Source organism: Elephantulus edwardii, unplaced genomic scaffold, assembly GCF_000299155.1.
Source record: "Elephantulus edwardii isolate Elephantulus edwardi_28Jun2011 unplaced genomic scaffold, EleEdw1.0 scaffold00002, whole genome shotgun sequence".
Lineage (NCBI taxonomy): Eukaryota > Metazoa > Chordata > Mammalia > Macroscelidea > Macroscelididae > Elephantulus > Elephantulus edwardii.
In genome coordinates, this window is record NW_006399752.1 from 32360688 (window position 1) to 32370565 (window position 9878).

Consider the following 9878-nt stretch of genomic DNA (forward strand, 5'->3'; position numbering starts at 1 on the left):
AGTAAGTGCATGAGGTCCTCCTCAGTTTCACTAGAAAAGTATAAATACCTGTTAAATTCACTGTCTCCAGTTAAATTCCAAACATTAGCCAGAAAGTCCAGTGCTTAAATGCAAAGGTTTGGTGAAAATCAAGTATAATTTACAAATATTATACAGAATTACCTTGGGGGGAAAGAAGTACAGACCAGGATGGGAAGCAAGAGGCTTAAATAAAACAAGAGAGAAGATGCAGGAAAACAAGGCTGGTTTACCAAGAATTCTCCAAACAAGTCACTGAAGAAAAGCAGCAGAGTCAAAAGGAAGGACGGGCTGTGGGTGTCCCACATCCCCATTTCTTCACCAGAGGGGCAATTTAAAACCCACAAAGTCCTCATCCAGGCTCCCCAGCTCAGCTACAACCTCCAGGCTGCTCCCATCTGCTGCAAAACGCGAAGGCCAAAGACTCCAGTCACCAGTCAAGGCCCAAAGCCCCCCAGACCACAGCCTGCACTAGCCTGAGACCAGGAGATCTTGACGGGCCTTGGCAGCCACTAGGCCGCTCTGGTGGATGGTCCTGGACAGAGCGGAGGAAGAGTTAGGACAAAATTCAAAATCTTAAAAACCATCCAGCTTCTAAGAGACTGATGGCATCCTCCAGACACAATCTGGAAGTGAACACACCTCAGCATTACCATCCAGCCACACCACTGGAAACCACCATCAGCGGATGGGAAAGCACACAGGCTGTAGAGCCATCAATACCAGTGACGGGCTTGCTCTTCAGAACAGCCGACCACCCGAGAACAAAGGGCAGTGATAGCCCCAAAGACGAAGTTCAAAAGGCAAGAAGGGACAGACATGATGGGCTAGTGGAAACAGGCCCAAGGAGGAAGGTGAAGGGTGCCAGCACGCTGAGGGGATTAAAATCATCAACATGAAACAAAAGTGCACCAACTGTTGAAGGGAAAGCTAAATGGCTCTACACAGCCACCCAACCCACTATAAAATGCTCCACAACAATGCAAACCAGGCCCCCAAGCCCCATAAGGGAACTCTGGCAGCCTAGTGATAAGGAGCTATACTGCTAACACAAAGGCACAGTGTTCAAATCCTCCAGCTGCTCCATGGGAGAAAGACGAGCAATCTCCTCCCAAGCAATTTATTGCCTCCAGAAACCTGCTGGAGGGACAGCTATAGACCGGCTCTGACTTGATGGACCACAACGACAAAATGCCATATCCAGGCCTCCAGCTATGTCCCTGCCGAACAGCTGGCATTGTAGGCTCCACCCACAGATACCTGCAGGCGGCAGCCCTCAGTGACAACCACCTACACCATAGCGAGAGGCTCCAACACTGCACTGTTCAATGAAAAGGTCTTGAGAAACAGAGGGGGCTAGTGGGAACAGGGAGTGCTGGGTACTCAGAACCCCATTTCTATAGAACATCACACTCAGAGGACTCCCATGCAACCAAGTACTCTTCTTCCCGAAGAGTCCACACAGGAAGGATGTCTTTTTCTCAAGTTCCTCTGCAAATGCCACCTTCGATGGTGTACAAACACAGTAAACAATCTTGACTGCTTACTGGGCAAATTTTCCCGGAAACTTTGCTCGGACAGGCAGCTGGTTTTTCAAAGTGTCTTGAGCCTACCCAAGTCCACGGCTGGACTGAATGACTGACCGACTGGCTGGCTGGCTGGCGAGAAGGCAGCCAACTCCCCTCACCTCAGTACCAGCTGTTAGCGGCAGGTGAGAGTGTGAGCGGGTTAAGCGGGAAAAGCAGGGACCAAAGCTGCCGTGAGAAGTCAGGAAGGTGGTCAGCTCCTGGGTCATGTGCCCACACCAGAGCGTATGTACATGGGAATAGCATGCTGATGGCTTCCCTACACACAAGGGGTACGCAGCAGGGGGGCACACACAGCCCCACAGCACAGCCTAGAAAGCAGCCCACACACTAATTCACAGGGGATCCCACTTCAGAGCAAGTGTTTCCACCCCAACTCAGAAGTAACCAGAGACGATCAGAGGGATAAACTCAAAACACTGTCACCATAGTCAATTCTGACCCACAGCAACCCTAAAACAAAGTCAAACCACTGCCATCACATCCTTCTAACTCGTGTCCATCCTCCATGAGGATTCTGAGGCTGCAACTCTTACAGGAGACTGTGCGTCTTTCTCCCTCAGTGCAGGAGATGGATTTGAACCACTAACCTTTCAGTTAGTAGGCCAAAACGTTGCACACTCCACCACCCTCAGGAGCTGCTTTAACGTCAACCTACACACAGACCCTTGCGTTGCTGACGCTCTGGCTCTCTCTCATGGCCAAGTCAGAGCTGACTCATCACTGACCCCTTCCCAGGCTTTAAATTGCACAGAAGAGACTGCCCACGTTCACCCCGCAGAATCAGTGGTGGATCTGAACTGCCAGGCAGGCGAGGCCTCTGGGTAGCAGCACAGTTGCTATGGACTGCACCACCAGAGCTCCTGCTTTACGTTTCACACGGTAGTATTTCAGGCCTTACACAGAATGCCGTCTCTGTGATCATGTGCATACGTGTGCATACACCCCTGCGTGCTACTGCCTGTCGGGCCCCACTGAGCCAACTCCAGGCCACCGGCCAGAGGAAAATCGCCCGCAGACTATACGGAAGCAAGGCACTAGGTCTTTCTCCCTCAGCACTGCTGACGTTGTTAAGTGTCCAGTACGACTCATAGCGACTCTGCTCTATCCTGCACCACCTTTCCCATCCGTGACACATTTGAGCTCAATGCTGCAGACACTGTGTCAATTCATCTCTCTGGGGTCTTCCGCTCACTCCTTCACTGACCCTCCACCTGAACTACGGGGTGGGTTCAAATCCCCAAGGTGCCAGTTAGTGCCCACCCATCGCACCCTCACGCACCCCCCTGAATCCTCATGGACATGTCTGGATGGATGCTGGAGTTGGGTGGATGTCAGCGTCCAGTCCAGCATGAAACACTTAGAGGAAAGCCCTGGCCACCTCCTGAATGGTTACAGCCTGGAGGCCCTCTGGAGTAGTCTTCCTGTACCTGGGGCCGCTTCAGTAAAATCAAGGTTTCACTTGCTTTTCACACTATTTTTTTTATTAATGTTTTGATACTAATTTAATTTTAAAGATGCTTAAACCATTTCTGATGAATTGTTTTTTCAATACAAAATAGTTTTTGTTTCAAACGATTGTTGAATTAAGTTGTGAATACCTAAAATAACATACAGTTCCATCTATTGAAAGAAACGTAAGAGGAGAAAAACTCCTTTAATAAACAAAGACTTATTTGGTATCATAGATAACCATTTCCTATTATATATTTCTAAAATTAAAAAAAAACAAAACACACACACACACACAAAACCCCACAACATTCCATGTATAGAACAGTTGTAACCTGTCAGGCTGTGACCTTCAAATCCTCCCCACAACCTCAGGGTTTCTAAATTCTAGAACTGGAGACCACGGGGATTGGAAGAGAGCTCTGGGGTTACCAAAATTAGCCCTCAGTGCTGCTGTCATTGTCACTGTCAGGTGCCTTCGAGAAAGTTCCTCCCCATAGCAGCCCCCATATACAACACACTGGGGCACTGCCCAGTCCTGAGGCATCCTCTGTGACAGAGCCTACTGTACTGTGGAAGCCCTGGGCAAGTTGAAAAGAATGTCATCTAACACTTGGTCAGAAGGCTCCTGCTGGCACAGAGGTGAATCCCTCAGCTGTAAAGATTCTCAGGGAAAGAGGAGGCGGTCTGAAACCTCGGGAGCCCTACGGGGAGGCTCTATCTGTCCTCCAGGGCAGCTCTGCAGCAGAACTGGCACCACAGCCATACTTGGCAGTTACATGGCAGATGTGGTTAAGTTAGGGCACTCTGCTGCCCATGGTCTGGCTGCAGGCTAACCCTGGGAGCTGATCAGGCACAGGGATCAGCCCTCTGGGTGTTGGTAAGCGGCAGAGGAGGGCCGAACCCCAGGCCTCTCTCCTGTGTCCCTCTGCTGTCCACCGGCTCTCAGCAGTGGCCCACTCCCTGAGTCACCTGGGCACTCCACTGTCAAAAAAGAGCAAGATCCTCTCCGAGTTGTTCAAAGTCTACTAGTAAGACAAACAAACATCAACATGTCTGAGACAGCTCTCACGCCCCTCTATCCCCTATTCTGTCCCTCCTTCATGATTCCTCTCCAAAGTGAACAAAACCAATGAGGAATACGAACAACAAGGTGATGCCCACTGTCACTGAGTCAATTCTGACAGCAGGTAAGCCTGCAGGCCGGAGGCTGTAAATCTCTACAGGACAGGCGGCCTCATCTTCCTAAGTGAAGCATCTGGTAGACTTGAACTTAAGTTCAAGTCATCTTTAAGTTACCAGCTGAGTTCTTTAACCACTGCCTCACCAGCTGCTGTCCTTCAGGACAGAAAATGTCAAAGAACCATTGTTTTAAATTTCAAGTTGTGTCCGGAGGGGGACCCATGCCACCTTCCAGGGCTCACATCAGCTTTTCAGAGACACGAGTCGTCCACCTTCGGCAACTCTTCTGAGTCACAGCTGAGCGGGGAATCCTGCCACGCCCTCAGGACAAGTGGGTAATCAGCTACGTCTCTTGTCCGCAAGCACCAGGGAGCGGTCAGTTCTCAGTCTGTCAGCTCTGACTCCAGTAAGCCCATGTACAAAACCACCACCTGGCTGCACCGGGTCCTCACGGGCTGATCACCAGACGATCACCAGGCCTTTCCTCCTAGTCAGCCTTAGGTCTGCAGACACCTGTGCACCATCACAGCAACACACAAGCTTCTGTGGACGGACGCGCAGAGCACCGGTTGGGACTGCCTGTCTGCGTGTGGATGACGTAACAGGACTCAAGACAAGTGCTTCCCTCCAGAGAGAAGACAGCCGTCACTACACTTGATTTTACAGATGAGAACTCTGACGCTCAGAGAGGCTCATTCTCCAAGACCTGGTGGGTGGCAATGCCTCCCCAGCACAATGCAGTGACAAATTTCACTGACACACTAAAGTATTGCATTCCACTTTAGCTCAAAAGCCACCCACTTACAAAGGCTCCCTGGATCTCGAATGTTCACAGTAACAGGACTCCCTCACAGTAGTAAAGCGTAGACGTGAAGGCTCATCTGTTATTCTCAAAGAGCTCTGTAGAGCTCTTCTAGGCCGTGTTCACACTGACAAGCCCCGCCTGGGGCAGAGTGTGGGACACGCAGGAAATCCTCCAAATGAGTTCTCAGACAGAACACAGCCTCCAGCCTGGGAGGGAGCGCACCACCCTGCTGACCGCCCTGCTGGACACACACACTCGACGACCACCACACCGCAGAGACCACCACAGGGCTCAGTGCCGACATTACAAACAACAAAGGAGCAGCTTCACAAAGCGCTGGCCGGTGACTTCTGATCAGTCACCTATTCACATGCTAGTCTAGGCGTGCTTTCTTTTAACTCTGAGTAAGTAAAAATAGAAGGTATCGAAGAGTCCCTTCCACTTTCTGAGGCTGAAACCACCTCATCCCAAGAAAGTTCTTTATACTTTGCTATGTTCTAATAAACAATACTTACGCAAAAAAGAAAAAGGTGAGATTAACAGGTACTAAATCGGAAAAGATGGCGTCTCAACTAAGAATCTGATGTGTCCACCCCATACCTACATAACAGTTTTTTAAATTTTTCCAAAAAATAATAAAAAGCATTTCTTCGTGCACCAGTCCTCCCATAACGAGCCTACCCAAACAGCCAAAATGTCCTCTAAGAGATACCAGAGTCAGTCAGCTGCCTCTCACAACCTCAAGTCTGACTTCGATTCTACTGGTAAGTGAGAAATTTGAACTTATCTCTATTATTGGCTCACCTCTTGGAAAGCACTTGTACAAAAAGGGACAGAAAGTTGTAACTCTTGGTATTTAATTTTACAATCACTATAGAATAATTTTTCTTGTACTTATTTCATTCTCTCTCGTGGGCTTCACTGCCTTTGAAAACCTGCCACAGGGTCAGCTGTGGGTCGGTTCTGACTCCCCATTACCCAACATTCCTATTTCAGCTGAAAATTTCTAACACCCGTATGTGTCCCTCCTTGGACAATGACCAAGGAGGATAGAAGGAGAATTGATGCCTTTGAGCTGTGGTGCTGGAGAAGAGTATTGAGAATACCATGGACTGCTAGGAAAACAAACAGATTCATCCTGGAAAGGGTTAAACCGGGTGGCTCCTTGGAGGCAAGGATTCTGAGGCTCCGTCTAACATACTTTGGACATGTTGTGAGGAGAGACCGGTCCTTGGAGAGGGACATCATGCTTGGGAGGGTGGAGGGACAGCGCAGGAGAGGAAGGCCCTCTATGAGGTGGACTGATTAAGTGACCGAGATAATTGGGATGGGAGTGTCAGAGACAGTGCGATTGGCACAGGACAGAGCGGAGTTTAGGGCTGTTGTACATAGGGTCGCTATGAGTCACAAGCGACTCGATGGTACATAACAACAACAACATGTGTTCCTCCTGTTTCATGACCATGTGTCTGCATAACCCTAAAGACTCTACCTTGTCTGAGTCACTGACTAGAAGAATGTACCACCGTAAGACAGGGCTTCTGATCTAAAAGACTGCAAATTCAGCTCTTTATCTTTATCACTGCTAACTGAAGAGGCAAAGTCTCAACGACTTCACACACAAATTTATATTATGTTTATTAATAGATGCTTATTTTTGTTTGAAAGTAAACATACAAATTAACTACAGTTGCAAATCAAAGCATTAAATGTCTAAGAATTTCATAATAGGAAAATTACCAAATCTTAATGTTGTTGTTACGTGCCGTCAGTCACTTGTGACTCATAGTAACCCTATGTACAATAGCTCTAAACTCTGCTCTGTCCTGTGCCAATCTCATTGTCTCCAACACACTCATCCCGATTGTACAGAAGTATATTATGTAAGATATGGTAAAGGTAACAAAACCAGAAATTTTTGAAAGTATCAACTCCTTTGTGATATATTTCCAATCCTTTAACCATGACCCAAAACGTCTTGACATCCAAGATCAACATTTGTGACTACAGCAAAATGAGAAAAGATATAGAGCAAATAAAAATCTTCTTCCTTGATTGAAAAAAATGGGGGAAGAGTCCCAAATAGAATGGTAGCTGAGAAGATAAACTGCCCACAACTTCCGAAGTTGTACAAGCACGGCCACAGTCACGTGGCATATTTAACACCTTAGTTCTTGTGTGCCGACAGGTCTGAACCAACCCACAGCTGAGCCTCCAGTGGATTTTCAGAGGCAGCAATTCATACTGGAGGAGACTGCCGTCCTTCTCCCACAGAAACACTGGTAGATTTGAACTGCATGCCTTTGAGATTGCAGCAAAGGCCAAACCAAACCTGCTGTCATCTTGGTGCTTCCCACTCATGGTGGCCCCGAGTGTCATAGTAAAGGTGGCCTCACAGAGTTTTCAATGGCAGCGGCCTTCCAGAAGTAAATCACCAAGCCTTTCCCCCTCTGCACCACCGGGAAAATGCAAACTTTTCTGGTTAGTTAGTAGCCAAGCACATCTGTGCCACCCAGGAACCACAGCACTAAATGACCCCTAAACTCCAGTTGGAGGAAACAAAGTCAAGTCACTCCCAGTGCCTCCATCCAAGCGGAGGGGACCCAGCTGACACTTTTCTTTCCACTCCAAAGCGAGGTGAAAGGAGCCAGGGAATGGCAGCCACGTGACTAAAGAGGAAACCCTCCCATCGAGCGGTACTCACCAAAGCACACACAAAAAAGATGCGGCAGCAGCTACAATTCTAAACGCTACTTCAGTGAACGATGATGAGACAATGTAGTGTGGGCATTCTGAGGCTGGGAAAGCCACCGAGTGAACGGACATCTAGTGGAAAAGAATTCAGCAGTCCTGGATAGACTGCATATGCTGCTGCGTGTCACTGAGTCGACTCTAATTCACAGGAACCCAGCAGGCAGAGCTGGCTGCTCTCGAGTTTCCTGGGGGGACAGGCAGCAGCTAGCAACAACCAGCACAAAGATGAGCAGTCTCCTCCCACAAAGACTTAGTGCTTCGGAGACCCAACGCGGGGCAGCCATGAGTCAGAATCCGCTACCAGGCAGGGCCGACCTGGAAGTGGAAATCTTCTGCAGGAGTAGTTTGTCCAAGGCTTTTCTCCGTAGAAGCGGCTGATGGATTTGAACTACCAAAACTCCAGTGAGCAGTAAAGCACTTAACCATCAAAAGAATCACCAGGTTCCTTGACCTTCAAAGACCTGCTTGTAGTTGTAAGATTTCCCCTCTGCCCGACCTCAGAGCACACACGTCCCTGATTTTCATCAAACTCAGTAATCATCTCCTAATGAGCGAGAGTTCTGGTGGCTCGGTGCTATGGAGTTGCACTGACCACACAATGGCAAGCAGTTTGAATCCACCAGCTGCTCTGTGGGAGAAGGATGGACAATCTCCTCCTGTGCGTTTTATCGCCTCTGAAAACCTGGTGGAGGGTCAGCTGTAAGTCAGCTCCAACCCGTCAGCAAAGAGGTTTTAAGCCTTTACTGCACAGGCACACTCCGGCTGCTAACCCTGACGCTTCCCTCCAAGTATCTGCACCCTTCCCCACAAGCAAGCATGGCTTCTAGTCTGGACCTTTCATCGGGCTTTTCAAGACCAAAACCTTTCCTCAGCGCTCAAAGTTCACAAAGACAAGAATATCTGAGTACAAACTTCAAATTTTTCTTGTTTCCCAGTGGTTTCTAAAGCCAAGGTTTAATCAGGTCGTCCAAACACCCAAGCAATCACATGGCTCACACACAGTTTTGTTCCCCAAGCCCTGGAGCACTGGCCACTTTTCTGTACTCTTACTGAAGAGACTGGGAAAACCTCCCACAGCGCACAGAGACAATGCACTATAAGGCCAAACCTCACATCATTTCTACTTGGGGGGGGGGGGGCGCTGCTAGAAGTCACTGTCTTTCTCATTCAGATCAGAGTTTCAAATATTAACTTTCAATCTTGAATACACAGACTGAGAGGAGGGGCGGGCAGGATAACCAATAAAGTTCTTTTTGAGAACTCGCCTGGCAATCTTCCTTGGGCCAAATAAAAGTTTTGGGTAAGTTGTTGGAGTGTGACCCAACTATCAGCCACAGTGGTCACTGCTAGGACTTAGAGGTAAGGCAGGGCTGCTGGGGGTAGGGGAGCGTGTGTGGGTGGGCCCTGGGACTGTTGGGTAAGGCAGGGCTGCTGTTGGAGGGGGAGTGCAGTGTGGGGTGGCCCTTACAGGCAGGAAGGCTGGGGGAGAGTGTGTGTGTGAAGACTGACAGGTAAGGCAGGGCTGCTGTTGGGGGGGTTTGCTGGAGTGGGCCAGGTGATAGTTGGCAGCCTTCATGAGCAGAGAGGAAAGCCGCTTCTATCCTAAAATATTCTTGAATCTGATGTATCTCCTTCTAGGAGCAAGTAAGCTTCTCCACGGTCAGTTCCATTTTCAAACACAGTCACTTGTCAGGTGCCGTGGACTCCAACGGGCTCCTTTTTAAGAAGAAACACACATTGCAGACGGCTTGTCCAAGCTTCCAGTGGGCAGTGCTGGGCTGTGGCACTCAGGACAGCCTGGATCCAGCTATGGGCAGGGAGGGCCCTCCTTGAAAGATGAAGGTTCTGGGGGTTCGTAAAGCCAACCAAGCTGGCAGCACACTTTCTAGAAGTTTCTGGGTTTGGAAGACTCATTCTGAGCTAGGCAGCACTGGCCAGGCCCCCAGCAACGGCACACATCCCCGATGGGTGGGGATGGACGCAGGTCTCCAAAGGGCCCAGGTCCTCCATGGGCTCAGTCCCGATGGGCCGGGGTCACCAATGGGCACATGTCCCCAATGGGCTGGGGTCTCCCATGGGCT